Consider the following 13,669-nt stretch of genomic DNA (forward strand, 5'->3'; position numbering starts at 1 on the left):
CCCTTCATGCTTGTTTCTACCTAGAGCTCTTTGTTTCTGTTTTACTCTATGTATTGCATATAATTTAGTGCTTATGTGGGAATTGCTGTTCTGCTATAAAGGCTTTAAAGTTCCAAAAGTAAACAGTGTTTATGAAGGAACGTTGTATAATGTCCTAGTTAGCTGCACAACTCCAACACAGACTGGGCCAGAACTGCTTTACACTGTTGTGATTAGCAGCAGGTGAATGAAAATGGCAAAATAATTAAAGTTAATTAAAGTTATGGATTTTATCTATCACACGGTGTACTACCAGCTGAACCCACTGTCTTTCTAAAACAAGAACTGTCAGGGTGGTCCCCACTGTGACACGTTGCTTAACAATATCTGCGCTTCCTCATTATACAACTGTGTAAACTAAAGGAGAGACACAATGTGTGCAGGACTTAACCACAGGCTCAACCCCCATATAGTGCAGCAACACACTTAGACAAGCTTTCCATCATTAGAGAGACAACATTACACCTGCCTTGTTCCACATGACGAGGATTCAGAGTACAGATTTGCAGGTGATCTTCTCTGCAAATGTAGATGATCATGCACTGCAGGTATTTTTGCTTTCCGTTCATCTTGCATTTGCAGAGAAAATATAAAGTACAACTAAAGAGAAAGTGACAGCCACATGGTCTATCACGTTGTAAATGTATCACCGTCACGTCACAATATTAGATATTCTAACACTTACTGGTTTTCAGCTTGAAAAAAAAGAACAATTATTTATTATAATATAGAAACACTATTTCATAGGAAATAGATGCATAAAGCTCTGATTTACAGAACCAATGTTTTTAGTCACCTTCCTAGAAAAAAGTGTAACCAAACATCTTTCCACTGATGTTTCAGTTTGAAGACCCCGTGCCAAAACCAGTAGCTTGCAACATTTAAGGAGGTTCATTGTGGAGTCATTGGTATTGTAGTTTTCTTATGGAAGTTTTAATCTTTTGTCTTTTTATACAGGCTGTAATTCCAGAATAAACCAGTTCTTAATCAAACCAGTTTTCTCCTACACACACAGGCTGCTGGTTGCAAAACAAGTCCCTTACTTAAACAGTCCACCATCATCCTTCACATCACAGGAATTTTGTTAGATCGTTTAGCTTTAAACCATTTTTACCAACGATAATTTGCTCACTGTGGTCAACACAGATTTTACTTCATTTCAGTGGAGTTAAGTTAAATCATCTGCAATGCTTAACCACTTAATGCATTGGTATAAATTTTAAAGAATTTTAAGAAAATTTAAAAAAACATTAAATAAAAAAAAAAATCCCTATATTAAAATATGTCAAACTAATAAGAAAAAAACAGGAATAAAATAAAATGCTATTACATATCATGTAGAAAAGACCCTGCCACTCAGCTACTTCTGCCCAGAGACTGATGACTGTTAGGCAGCAGCCAATCAGAATTCAGCTTCCACATATCAAGTGAATTAATAACATCTAGTAAATGAAGATAATAAATAAATTATATGAAAAATAAATACATAAATAAGGAGTATCCATCTATCCATTTTTTAATACATCATAGTTCAGTTCAGGGAGTCTCACTTAGCAGGCAAGCGGCAGAGTAGACCGACCGGTCACCATTGCAGTTAAATAGTTGTAAATAAAAGCAAATTAATTAAGAGAAAGTAATTATATTTAAAAACGCGTTACAGTAAACACAGGCCAGAAATGTTTTTTCACTGGTTCCACCGCAGCTGAGGAGGGACTCAAACAGTGGCCTTTCTGTGTGGAGCTTGCATGTGTGCATGGGTTCTCTTCTGGTACTGCAGCTTCCTCCCATCATCCACGGGCATGCATGTTGGGTTAGATAAACAGGTCCCTCTTTTAAATGAAATAAAACAGAAGTGGTTTCACACAAGTCAGCCAGAAGTTCATTCATTCCTGCAGGAATACGTGAGACAATCGTCGGTAAATGTTTGAGGCGTTGCCTTCCTCTGCAATTTGACAAAGTTTTGTTGAAGTGTTTTAATTCATGTGGTGGATTTTATAGAAAGACTTCACCATCAGTCATGACATTTACAACTAGAAGCTTTTAGAGTTCTGGAGGTCTCTAAATCGTGTCTGGTATGTAAAGAAAATGGGAAACAGTGTAAAGAATGAAGTGCATTCCCACACACTGAACAACAAGAAATATAAATCTAAAAATAACCCACTGAACATGTGTGTATATACTGTAGAACTGAGTTTGACAAAATGACCCTTGTAAACTTCTGACACTGCTGAGAAGTGATTTTTCAGGAACACTTTACAATAATAATTTTTTTTTTTTTTTAAATTTTATTTATTTGTTCATTTCATTTCATGTTCAGTTTAATTTTACATTGTAATACATGAACAAATAGGCACAGATAGAAGATTAAAATGTGTATAATCTGCCCCATTAAGCACGAATAATAATAATAATAATAATAATAAGTTGACTTAACTAAATTAGATTAACCCTCACCCTAACCATGTCACCACACACTACTTAAGCAAAACAATAAGAAAAAAAACCATTTGTCTTGTTTATCTGTAGATAGATTTAGTAAACTTATAATTGTGTATACAGTCTCATAATTCAATCCTTGTACATTTTTTTAATATGAAAACACTTGTGCAACATTGTAGCTCACTTGTAAATTTGCTTAGTTACTGGTGAACGCCTAAGGAATGAACCAGAGATAAATGGTTAATTAACCAGGACTTACTAGCGAACACAAAGCCAAAACTTATTATGGGACTACTGGTTAGTCATCAGAGGAACAAATGGGTAGTTAACCAATACTTTTTCATCAATGGGAAACATAAGTTTATAAGATACACTTGTTCTGGGTACACTGGAATTCATCAGTAGAGCTTTGAGTTACCAATGATGTTTAGTTAACAGAAATTATGGCAAATAATCAGTAAAAAAGAACTTACTGAGTACTAAATAATAATAACTAATAATTACCTACTGATTCTTTTCATGTACCTTAATGTAAAGTAAGACATTTTACCAAGTATCTACAAAGTACTGAATCACTAGTTAATAATTACCTACGTAGTCAGATTAATTAAATTCCGTTTCATTCAGCTTTTTTTGTATAGCACTACTTCACAATAATGTCATCTCAGGGCGCTTTACAGACAACAAGTCAAGCCAGTTCATGATAAAAAGCCGAGCTGAGAGAAACCAAAGGAATGCATCAAATCTAGACTTTGATCAAATCCCCATCCGGAGCAGCACAAGGCGACAGTGGGAAGGAAAACTCCCGGCAGAACCCGGCTCAGGGTGGGCAGCATCTGCCCTCAACTGGTTGGGGTTGAAAGGATAGGAAAGAGACCAACATGCGCCGCAGCTTTTATCCAGGAAGACCTGAAGAAGAAGCAGGAATATGTTAATGATGTCATATGTGTATACACAGAGGAAAAGGAGCAGAGGAATGAAAAGGAAGCGCTTAGTGCATCATGGGACGACCCCATGGCTGCACGGATGGCTAGACTCCCTCTAACTACAATAAAACTTCAATAAAATCTACCTGAAATATCAAATCTGGTGCTTCTTGTCTTGAACTGCTGATCAGCTCTGCTCCTTCATTCAAAGAGAAATTTGTAAAAACCAAAAACAACAAGCTCTGCATCATTATGAAGTCTGTTGTTTTGTTATTCAGAACAAGCATGCAAATAAGAACATTCTCTAATTATAGTGACTACCTGTTAATCTTTTTTAAACAAACAAAACAAACAGAGTGTGTTGCATCAGTAGGGTTTCTCTTCACTCATCTTTGCTTTTCATATTTGAGGTCATTTCACTCATCAGCAGCATACACATCTTTCATTTTTGGGCAGGACGCCTCTCAGAAGACATGATGTCCTTCAGTAAAAAGTCAGCTATTGTACTGGGTATTTCTGTGTATCAGAGCCTGTCTCACACGCAGTCCTCATCGTCTCCCTCCTGCTATCACCATCATGTGCGTGTAAGTGATCCTGTCTTTGTGAGGTTAATTGAAGGCATGAGCGCTGACTGTCTCAGACATAATCTGCCTGCGTGAACAGTGTGTGTTTGTGTGTGTTTGTGTGTGTGTGTGTGTGTGTGTGTGGACAGAGTAGTGATATATGAAAGGAAAGGATGCTGTCAATGTAACCATGATAATTCTCTCTTTTACATACAAAAACACAGGAAGAAAACGGACAACTTCTTTTTTTTTTTTTATTCCTCCACCTGCTACTTCTTTACCTCAACTATAACCCCCAACAGAGATTAGCTGTGTGTGTGTTTGTGTGGGTGGAATTAGGGGGTGGGGGTCTTTCCTGGGGATTTGGGCTTTACAAAAGAGACAAAAAAAAAGCAAGAGTGATGCCATAAGGCTTGCTTTTTCCTCTCATATCAGCTCTTATCAGGGCAGTCATTTTTGACAAGAGAAAAAGCCTTTATCTGGAAGAAACTGTGTCCGTCTGGTCCCTGTGTGTGCACAAACACTGACAACCACACACACACACATATACAAAGAGTCATACTCAGGGCCTGGATAGGCCAGGACACACACACACACACACACACACACACACACACACACACACAGACACTGACAGAGCAAGTAATCGGCTCACTGGAAGAGTTAGGGGGCCAGAGAATGGAAGGAAAGAGCTCTCTTTGACTGGATTAGAGCCCACCAGTATTCAGTCCAGGTGCCCTGGAGGATGGAGGGGTGAGGGGTCCCACGTAGGGTTAATTTTCCCTGCAGTGTGAGACCACATCCTGCTGTTTGCCGTCTGACTGATCACATACGTGGGAGCCTTGGCTTCAGCCTGCTGCAACATCTGAACATGGAACCACACCTACAGAACACACACTCATTCCCCTAGTAATAAAAAAAAAAAAAAGCCCACTCTTGGGGCCTGCCACTGTTAATTTTCAAAACATGTATTACTTTATTATCATGTCATGTCTTTAGTCACATGCATATGCATCATGTTAACTATTACTATATAATAACACCATAATTGCTGCCACTTCAAGTGCAAGATGGTGTCTTCTTTAAATGAAGTGATAGTGTGTTTCTATTGTTGTGGATGACAGGGGAGGAGACATAAGTTAATTAACACTGATTAGGAAGAGCTGCAGTCACTGAACTAGCCAGGGTTCTAGCTCAATACTCAGCTCAGTAATTACTTCCTTTACCTTTTCCATCCTCTCCCTCTCTCTGACTGCTCCCACTTATTTCTTGCTTGTGTCCATCCATGCATGGGAGGTTTGACTTTCTAAGGAGAGAGTTGGAGCGCCCTCTGCTGGCAGTTTGGGACCGTTCACCAGTTTGAGAATCAGATGCGCGTGCGCTGTAAAACTAGGTGGAAGATATTGATTTGCAGTGTAGTTTGCTACTACAGCTGTGCTCATATGTATTCATAACCTTTCATTAAAGAAAAGGCTGAATTTACAACAGTCACTCAAATAACTGGAGACTTTAAAAAGGAACAATAACTAAACATTTGCAAAAATATAATTTAGTAATATAAGACACTTTTTTTTTTGTTTGTTTTTTTTTTTTTATTTAATTGAGTTGAAAAAAACAAACAAACAAACATATTGGTCCGGGACAAATAGAGACTTTTCTGTTGAACAGTGGGACAAAATACCTGTCAACAGGTGCAGAAGTCTGACTGAGAGGAACAGAAAACACCTGACTGGAGCGGAAACAAAGGATTGTTCAACTAAATATTACTTTATGACTGATGTAATATGTAATAAATTATCTTATTTGTTTGCTTTTTAAAAAAATATATTTCTATTGAACAAGAATTAGAAAATATAATAATTATAATTTTTTAATGTATTATTACTTTAGTCAATTTCAGCTTATTTTACAGGCAGCTGTTCTTTTCTTCTTTAATGAAAGGGTATGAATAAATATGAACACAACTGTATATTGACATATCGATGGATAAGAGACCCAGGCTGAAGCGTGTACCCATTCAAGCTATGAACAGATTTTTTGTTTGTTTTTTAGCTGTGATGCATGACAGACAAAGAGAAAAATGGCTGTAGTAATAGAGAGGAGTCCTGATATGTCATTCATGTTGATTTTATGTGTCTTGGCAGCTGTGTGCAATTTTCTGTCTTTTTGTCTCACACGGTGATCCGATCTGTGAGTTCTTGGGTCAAAATAGTGGACATTTCTGCAACTATTTGTCAGGTTTTGGGGAAGTTTACTTAAACGCGACTCAGAAAAACACAGAACTTTGATGGTTTTTGTAGTTCTAGATTAATTTAACAGTAAAATGTCTGATTATAAGGAGTAAAATTGATCAATTCTGCACGATATAGTAGCTACTACTTCTGGAAAACTAGTAAGACGTTGTTTTCCATTTGTCGTACAGCCATCTTGCCTCTACCAGACCAGACGTGGAAGTTTTCCTGCTCAAAAACTCCACAAGTATGCCACAAAGTTAAGTTAGTTTAATCAAATAACGTTATTGTGCCTCAGGCTTTACAATCTGGAGGTGAGATATTTATTGTTACTTCAGGTGGGAAAAGCTCTAAGATGTTTAAAGTCCAACTCCAGTGGTTATAATCCCCTGAAAACTTCTCTGGGTTTCTTGAATTGTACATTTCCAACCTGAGATGGCCTTAAAAATAGCCAGGATGTGACTAGAATTTGGCCCTGCCAACATCTCAGTGGCATCTTGGAATTCTGCATTACTTCATGCATGTAATAGCAAGTGGAAGTATTACAAATATAATAAGTTTATGGATTTATAGATGTAATATTATAGTATTTATATCTTTACATTTTCTCATTTCAGGAAAAGCAGAAGGTAAAATTATAAACAAACACGTCCCCATTGTTACGACTCACCATTCAGTCCATTTAATTTACTTTTCTCCCACAATTTCACAGCAATATATTTACAAAAAGAGATTTATCTCTTATCGTGGTGGAGGGGTTTGTGCATCCCGAAGATCCTAGCAGCTATGTTGTCGGGGGCTTTATGCCCCTGGTAGGGTCACCCATGGCAAACAGGTGCCTAAGGGAGGGACCAGACCAAGCACGGCTCATCGACCTCTATGATGACGACCAACCTGGGCATGAATGTTCCCTTGCCCAGACGCGGGTTACCGGGACCCCCCTTTGAAGTCAGGCCTGGAGGGGTACTTCGCCCATGGGGCCCGGTCGGGCTCAGCCCGAAAGGGTTACATGGGCCCCACTTCCCGTGGGCTCACCATCTGCGGGAGGAGCCGTAGGGGTCGGGTGCAATGTGAGCTGGGCGTCAGCAAGAGGTGGGGACCCTGGCGGTCCAATCCCCGGCTGCAGAAGCTGGCTCTAGGGACGTGGAACGTCACCTCTCTGGTGGGGAAGGAGCCTGAGCTTGTGCGCGAGGTTGAGCGGTTCCGGCTAGATATAGTTGGACTCACCTCAACGCATGGCTTGGGCTCTGGAACCAGTACCCTTGAAAGGGGCTGGACTTTCTTCCACTCTGGAGTGGCTCATGGTGAGAGGCGCCGAGCAGGTGTAGGCATTCTCATCAGCCCCCAGCTTGGTGCCTGCACGTTGGGGTTTACCCCGGTGGATGAAAGGGTAGTTTCCCTCCGCCTCCGGGTGGGGGGACGGGTCCTGACTGTTGTCTGTGCTTATGCGCCGAACAGCAGTTCAGAATACCCACCCTTTCTGGGGTCCTTGGAGGGAGTGCTGGAGGGTGCTCCTTCTGGGGACTCCATTGTTCTGCTGGGGGACTTCAATGCTCACGTGGGCAATGACAGTGAGACCTGGAGGGGAGTGATTGGGAGGCATGGTCCCCCCCCCTCTGAACCAAAATAGTGTTTTGTTATTGGACTTCTGTGCTCGTCATGGATTGTCCATAACGAACACCATGTTCCAACATAAGAGTGTCCATATGTACACCTGGCATCAGGATTCCCTGGGCCGCAGTTCGATGATCGATTTTGTAGTCGTATCGTCGGACCTGCGGCCACATGCCTTGGACACTTGGGTGAAGAGGGGGGCGGAGCTGTCAACTGATCACCACCTGGTGGTGAGTTGGCTCAGATGGTGGGGGAGGAAGCTGGTCAGATCTGGCAGGCCCAAACGTGTTGTGAGGGTCTGCTGGGAACGTCTGGCTGAGTCCCCTGTCAGAGCGAGCTTCAACTCCCACCTTCAGCAGAGCTTCGAATATGTCCCGAGTGAGGCGGGGGACATTGAGTCCGAATGGGCTGTGTTCCGTGCCTCTATTGCTGAGGCGGCCAGCCGGAGCTGTGGCTGTAAGGTCGTTGGTGCCTGTCGTGGCGGTAATCCCAGGACTCGTTGGTGGACACCAGCAGTGAGGGATGCCGTCAAGCTGAAGAAGGAGTCCTATCGGGCCTTCTTGGCCTGTGGGACTCTGGAGGCAGCTGATGGGTATCGGCGGGCTAAGCGGCATGAGGCTTCGGCTGTTGCCGAGGCAAAAACTCGGGCATGGGAGGAGTTCGGCGAGGCCATGGAGAAAGACTTCCAGACGGATTCTGGTCTACCAGTCGGCGGCTCAGGAGGGGGAAGCAGTGCTCCATCAATACTGTGTACAGTGGAGGTGGGGAGCTGCTGACCTCAACTCGGGACGTAGTGGGTCGGTGGAAGGAATACTTCGAAGACCTCCTCAATCCTACCAACACGTCTTCCGATGAGGAAGCAGAGCTGGTGGACTCAGGGGTGGATTCTCCTATCTCTGGGGCTGAAGTCGCTGAGGTGGTTAAAAAGCTCCTTGGCGGCAAGGCCCCGGGGGTGGATGAGATCCGCCCAGAGTTCCTTAAGGCTCTGGATGCTGTGGGGCTGTCCTGGCTGACACGCCTCTGCAGCATCGCGTGGACATTGGGGGCAGTACCGCTGGATTGGCAGACTGGGGTGGTGGTCCCCCTTTTTAAGAAGGGGGACCAGAGGGTGTGTTCCAATTACAGGGGAATCACACTCCTCAGCCTCCCTGGTAAGGTCTATTCAGGAGTCCTGGAGAGGAGGGTCCGCCGGATAGTCGAATCCCGGATTGAGGAGGAGCAGTGTGGTTTTCGTCCTGGTCGCGGAACAGTGGACCAGCTCTATACCCTCTTTGGGGTCCTGGAGGGGGCATGGGAGTTTGCCCATCCAGTCTACATGTGCTTTGTGGACCTGGAGAAGGCATTCGACCGTGTCCCCCGGGGGCTCCTGTGGGGGGTACTCCGGGAGTATGGGGTACCGGACCCCCTTGTACGAGCTGTCCGGTCCCTGTACGACAGGTGTCAGAGCTTGGTCCGCATTGCCGGTAGTAAATCGGATTCGTTTCTGGTGGGGGTTGGACTCCGCCAAGGCTGCCCTTTATCACCAATTCTGTTCATAACTTATATGGACAGAATTTCTAGGCGCAGCCGAGGTGTTGAGGGGATCCGACTTGGTGGCCTCAGGATTGGGTCCCTGCTTTTTGTGGATGACATGGTCCTGTTGGCTTCATTTGGTCGTGATCTCCAGCTCTCGCTTGAGCGATTTGCAGCTGAGTGTGAAGCGGCTGGGATGGGAATCAGCACCTCAAAATCTGAGACCATGGTCCTCAGCCGTAATAGGGTGGATTGCCCTCTCCGGGTCGATAGTGAGGTCCTGCCTCAAGTGGAGGAGTTTAAATATCTCGGGGTCTTGTTAACCCTAACCCGATCTACGTTCCTATGGTCATGAGCTGTGGGTCGTGACCGAAAGAACGAGATCTCGTATACAGGCGGCTGAAATGAGTTTCCTCCGCAGGGTGGCCGGGCTCACCCTTAGAGATAGGGTGAGGAGCTCGGTCATCCGGGAGGGGCTCAGAGTAGAGCCGCTGCTCCTCCGCATCGAGAGGAACCAGTTGAGGTGGCTCGGGCATCTGGTCAGGATGCCTCCTGGACGCCTCCCTGGTGAGGTGTTCCAGGCATGTCCCTCTGGGAGGAGACCCCGGGGAAGACCCAGGACACGCTGGAGGGATTATATCTCTCGGCTGGCCTGGGAACGCCTCGGGATCCCCCCCGCAGAGTTGGCAAATGTGGCCGGGGAGAGGGAAGTCTGGGCTTCCCTGCTTAGGCTGCTGCCCCCGCGACCCGACCCCGGATAAGCAGCAGAAGATGGAGATGGAGATTTATCTGCAAAAACAAAGAAGAAGAGCAAAACAAAAGCAAACATTTATTTCTCTGAATAGTACTTGTGGAGCTTTCAAGCTTATATTTTTAAGAGGAGTTAATTTTGTGTGTTCAGTTTAATGCAAAACACTTTGAATTATCTCCAAAGGTCAATTAGTTTAATTGAATTTATCCCTATATCCTCTATTATTTATAATTCTAATTGTTCTATTTGGAATTTATTACTTCAGTGTTACCTACATCTTTACACAGAAACTCAAGTATGCTAAAACTGATGTACAACATAAAATATATAGTATATTCTGGGGGGTTTTTTTGTGCCTCGTGTTCGCTACAACAGTGATGTTCTGGCCAGTTCTCCCTGAACATAATGTGTTGTCTCCATAAAAGGTTTTATGGTTCAGTATCACAGAGGAATTTCATCTAATTCACTGGTTATATTGTCAACTATTCTTATTTCCAAAAAAACAACACCACTATTTTAGTTTATTTAGCTGCTCTGCGAGAATCTCCAAAATCTAAAGCAAATCCACACATACAGACAAAATGTTTGTGTAAATAGCACAATCTAACATATCCAGTCCTTACTCGTGGTTAACGGGTTATTATGTGGTCAGACATTAACTTCCTGTTACATTTAACAATGTTGGAAATGCACATCTTCCCACTTTGTCAGCAGAGGTCCACACTGATGGCCCATCGGGCAACTTGCAGCTGCAAATGCTAAAAACCTCATCACAGGTGATTAAAAATGCACTCGTTTCTTGTTCACATTTACCAGGAAAAGTCATCTAGTTAAACCATCTTTGGACAAGATGTTGATTTTTTGATTGATAAATGTGTCAGATCTAACATCTTGAGAAGAGCAGAACACACTAAGTAACTTCCCTCCTCAACTTCTGCTAACTTGTCTTCATAACTTCTTCCAACTGTAAAATCCTCATCCAGGATGTAGTCAGGATCATTTCTGCCCATCATCTACACCAGTTGTTCTCCTGTAAGTACTGCTGTCCTGCATATTTTAGATGTTTCTGCATTTACAGGCTTTGAAAGAACTTGATGATAACATCCATTAATCTGAATCAGGTGTGTTGACAAAGGAGAACGTCTCAAATCTGGAGGGCATTGATATTCTTTACTTACTCATTCATTTCATCCTTTTCACCATGTGTTGAACTCCAAAAGAGGAACAAAAAAACCTAAGGTAAGGCAACTGTAACACAACAATAATAAACACATTCCATGTAATAAAAAAAAAGAGAAAACTAGAGTAGGAAGTAGAATTATTCTTATTACTCCAAATCCGTTCTTATTTCAAAATAAAACAAATGGATAGCATCATGAACAGCAAACACAGCTAAGAGATGCTTTTTTCCCTCTTCATTTTCCACTATACTGATTCGTAACATTCTTTTCATACATTTTTAGCATGCAATCTTCATATTTATATTTAAACTGAAATAAAAATTGAACAACTTTAAGATCACTTTAATTGAGCATCATTTTATGCCACCCACTAAAATACTCATTTGTTTGAGTGTTGTTGTTTTGGTGTTTAAAAATCACAATTTAACCAAAACAACAACAAAAAAGTTTGTAGTCCCAGTCACAACAAGAAATATTCAGCTTTATACGTATTTGAGGAGCAGGATTTCTGATGATGGCATCTAGCTTCACCTTTCTGACACTGCAGGTGAGGCCACGCAGATTAAAGCACAGACCTTTAGTTTTAGCATCAGTGGCTAATTTTGTTCATGACATCTCACTCTTACTCAAACATTTTATCAGGATCTTTAAAAACCTGATGTTTTTCCATTTAAAACATCTTAAACAGGAACATGAAAGCCAAGAAGCACAGCTCTAAAACTCGTGTTTATAATGATAAAATTTGATTAAATATACACGAATAACACAGGAACGAAAGTGAAAATAATGGAGTTTTTTCTGAATCACATGCAGCACGGATCAGCTGAGCATTTAATAGCATCATCATCAATAATAAATAATAATAATAATAATAATAATAATAATAATAATAATAATAATAATAATATTATTATTGTTATTAATAATATTAATGATAATAATAATAATTATTATTATTAATGATAATAATTATTATCAATAATAATTATCATTATTATCATTATTATTATCAATAATAATTATCATTATTATCATTATTATTATCATTATCATTATTATCATTATTATCAATAATAATAATAATAATAATAATAATAATAATAATAATAATAATAATAATAATAATAATAATAAAGCCTTCTCTTAGCATTGGGAGCAGCAGTGAAGGTGCCAAAAGAGCAGTTTCTTTTTTGTACATTTTTGTGTGTGAACATCAGGATATGCTTAGAAAATAACAGATGAAAGCCCCTATGCGTTTACACACTTTTAATTTAAGATAAAATATGAAAACAATCACATTCATTTAAAAAGTTACAATATATTCTCAAGTCTCTGTCTTCCTTTTCTGGATGATGTTGAGATGAACAAATCAGTCCCATGAGGTAATGTAGGATTTTTTTTTTTTAGTGTGCGTTTTGTATTTTCTTTTGCAGCCATCACTATTCTCAGTTTAATCTCTTTGTAATTGTGCAAGGTGAAACAGACGGATTACGCTGCAGGAACAGGGAGAGATAAAGCACTGGAGACTGAAATGGGATTGTTTAGAGGAGGCGGGTGGCTGGTCTGCTGCACACCAACTGAACCCACAAACAGCTGTTCATTTCTCAAAACCCCTCCCTGCACACATCAGTTCTCCTACAATTCCCCACATCTATCGCGCTCTCGCTCCACCCCTCCCCAACCTCTCTGTCCCAGCTGACCCTTTTTGTCTCCAGCCCAGCAGCCAGTCCTGCCTCCCACCTCAATCTGCTGCACTTGAATCACATGCAAAAATCTGAACAGGAGGACATTCGTTTGCAATGAGGAAGATTATTTTTATTTAAATATCTGTTGTTTTTACTCTTGTTGGTTTTCCAGGAAGTTTATGAAGTGACTGAACCTAACATTGGTCTTTTCTTTCAGTTCTTCTAAAACTATAACTAAGCTTATATTGGGCGTTAATTTTAAGCCTAAAATGTCCTTTTTAAAATTGGCTTTACTTGAACTATATTTTAACAGGTATAATCTACTGAGAACAACTTCTTTACATTGATGAGCTGGCACAAGCCACAGCAAGCAAAACAAAAAGGCAAAAGCAGACTAAACAAAGACATTTTCATCATTTCTTCTTCTCTTCCGCATATTTGATCAAACCAGAGCAGGTGCACAAAGCATTTCACTGAACATTGCATGGTGTGAATGTGACAAATAGAAGCAATTAGATTTAGATCTCAGCCTGAGGTCTGGATTTCATGGAGGCCATTTTAAAAGGTATGATTTTAATCTTCTGTTTTTATTCCAGGCCCAGTTTTCAGTCATTATTCTGTTGGTGCATCACATCTACGGACAAGCATTTTAAATTAAAAACACCTTTTGAAATCACTGTTATTCAACCCTCCTTCAAATCCCCTCCACTGGAAGGTGTTCGATCCTG

Source organism: Telmatherina bonti (genome assembly GCF_933228915.1).
Source record: "Telmatherina bonti genome assembly, chromosome: 12".
In the NCBI taxonomy this organism is placed as follows: domain Eukaryota; kingdom Metazoa; phylum Chordata; class Actinopteri; order Atheriniformes; family Telmatherinidae; genus Telmatherina; species Telmatherina bonti.